Below are 2,969 nucleotides of genomic sequence, written 5' to 3'. Positions count from 1 at the left end.
AGATGACATTGTCACCCATCTACTGCCAACCAGCCACTTCCCTCTTGAAAAGCCACATTTTCTGAAAATCCCTTTTCTCTGACCCTTTTTTTAATTTACTGAAAATGGCTCCCTGGTGGTTTTACCACAGTGTGCCATGCCCACGCCCCCCCCCCCCGCTTTAAATCCTGGGTGTATCTCTGTGACCTGGCAGTAACATGGTCAAGGGGGTGGGACACCCCATTCCCTCTTGCTTTCCTAATGGAAATAGTTTTTACCATTCCTATTGAGCAACTCCCCAGGAATGCAGCAGTGACCCCTCACATTATCACAGTAGTGGGGATGCTCAATCACCTTAGGTAATGTCAGGGTTGCCTCTGAGCATATAGAGTGTCAGAGTAGCTCAGATTCTGAGGAAGAGCTGCAACATGTGGGGAAAGAACTTTCCCAGGATTCAGAGGCACAGCCTCATGGAGTCCCCCCCCTTCACACATTCCTGGGAGTGATAGTGAACAGGGGGAGGCGAGGGAAGAACAACCTGAACTTTTAGATGCAAGATGCAGATGCAGGCACAAGCGGGAAGTCACAGGGGCTGAACTTCAGTGCTCTGCCCGATTGGCTCAGCGTCAACAGCTGCACCTAGAAGTTTCATGGGAGAGGGGGAGAAGTCCCCCTCCCACCCCTTAAGTTAAGAGAGTTTGCTGCCTTTTTCCCAAATGGAGATCAACTTTTGTAGTTTCCCTTTGAACTCCTTGAAGGCTGTTTCTTTTGTAGTCTGTCAGTCTCTAGAAATTTGCATCTGTATGCCTCATTAGGGTAAATGGAATTAAAGCCTTGCAAATGCAGCCTCTGGTCTGAGTGTTGATTTGGCTCTTGGAGTTCTCAGCCGGGCAGAAAGGGAATCCTGACAGGTAGCCTGCTTTTAATCTTTAACATCCTCCCTTTCTGTGCATGTTTATTCAGAAGTAAGAAATAAATCTCACTCCCCTCCAGTGAAAGAGTTAAAGGCTAATTTTAGTAACTTGCCCTAAAGTACTCTTTTGCGTCTCTCATGCTCTCTTAAATCGCTATTATGATGTTGTGCTTCTTTGATGTTCTGTAGTTCCTCTGTTATTATGTAAAGTCCCTTCTGTGCTTTATCGCAGTAATGAGCTTTTGGGTTTATGGGAGCTTCTCACTGCAAGCAGGGAGAAGGAGAAAAGGAGAAAGGGAGAGGGTTGGAAGCATTAGGCAAAAGTGCACACTTGGGGGAAAATGGGGGGGAACAACTCTACAACAGATTGCTGGGATGTGGAGAAATTGGGGTGGGGGGAGCTCTCAGGACCCTTCAGATAGGGCTGTGCACCGCTTCAGCCTGAGGCCTGAACCCCGAGTCAAAGCAGGCTGCTTTGGGTCACTTTGAGCCCCTTCCAAGGCAAAGTGGAGGGGGCATGAAGTGACCCAGAGTGGGTTGGAGGCTCTCCGAAGCACTCAGTGTGCTTTGGAGCTTTGGCACCCCTTGTCCAGCCGCACCAGTGCCTCTAGGTCCTTACCTGAGCTGCTGCTGCCTTCTCCACTGCCACCGCCTTCTCCGCTGCAGCTGTCATCACCGCCGCCAGCTCCTGAGGCCTGGACACGTGCCGACTGTTATTGCAGGGAGTTGCCATTTTTAAAATGGCAACCTCCTGGAAGTTCCTGGAAGTTGCCATTTTAAAAATGGCGACTCCCTGCAATAAGAGTTGGTGCACATCCAGGCCTCAGGAGCTGGTGGTGGTGATGACAGCAGCAGAGGAGAAGGCGGTGGCAGCAAGGAGAAGCCAGCGGTGGTGGCGAAGGCGGCAGTGGTGAAGAAAAGGTGGCAGTGAAGGCGGCAGTGGAGGAGAAGGCAGCGGCGAGGAGAAGGCAACAGTGGAGGCAGTGGCAGCGGCAGCAGAGAAGGCGGCAGCAAAGAGAAGGCGGTGGCGGCGTGACAGAGGAGGAGGCAGTGGTGGCAAGATAAGGAGCTGGGGGTTTGCATGGGGGAGTCGGGGGGGGGACCCAAAGCAGGGTTTGGCATCTGGATCCCACTTTGGGTTCGGGGCTGAGTTGGGTCGGGAGGCCCCCAAATCAGCCAGAGCCAAATAGGGCCTGCCTCCGAAGCCACAAAGCGGCTTCCGAGTCTGATCAGGTGGTCCCTGCACAGCCCCACCTTCAGATGCTGCACTGGAGAACTAGGGATTTTGGTTTCTTGAAGGAAAACTGCATGGGGAAAATTAGTTGCTCTCCATTCATAATGTAGTAGCAGCGGGGAGCCTGGACAGGGGCAGGAAACAAGCCTCTCTTGTAGGTTGAGCAGCCCCTGCCAGTTTGATGACGTTCAGTTCCACTCCTCCCCCACTCCACCCGGATGTATGTTCCTTTCAAGCACTTAGAATAAGATTTTAATGGTACCTTGCTTTGTGTGTCCCTGATGGACCAAAGCTGATTCCATAAAAATCTGGGTAACACTCCAACGCGCTTCTCATTCCATTGTCGTGAAGATCCCACCTTGGACTTCAATTCCCAGCAGACTCTGCCAGCATAGCCAATGGTCAGGAATGCTGGGAATTGCAGACCAAAACATTTGGAGATCTATTTTTTGCCACCCCTGGTGTCATGGAGCCAGGGCTCATGGGAAGATAACACCAGCACTATTTATTAGCAGGGATGCTGATGTCATCAGCCAACAGCATCCTTCGCCCCCCACTGGCCCAAATTGCCCGTTCCCTCTGAGCTTATCAGCAATTCTCATTTGCTCTGAGTTTTTTTCCAAAACAATATATTGCTCCTTGTGAGTCAGGTGGTTTGGTCTTGAATGGGCAATTAAGACCCATTAGTTTTACAAAAGACCTGGTGGAGATGAAAGCTGCTAGAACTGATTTGTTGATATGGATCAAGGCAGCTGCCTGATTGTTTGCACTCTCCTTGGGAGGCATGGCTATGGGAACTGTCATGAGTGTCTGCATTCCAAAATTTACCGCAGTACCACTGGT

Source organism: Heloderma suspectum, chromosome 1 (genome assembly GCF_057233095.1).
Source record: "Heloderma suspectum isolate Gila_16-S chromosome 1, 16-S_ref, whole genome shotgun sequence".
Classification (NCBI taxonomy): Eukaryota; Metazoa; Chordata; class Lepidosauria; order Squamata; family Helodermatidae; genus Heloderma; species Heloderma suspectum.
Note: the sequence above shows the minus strand (reverse complement) of the source record.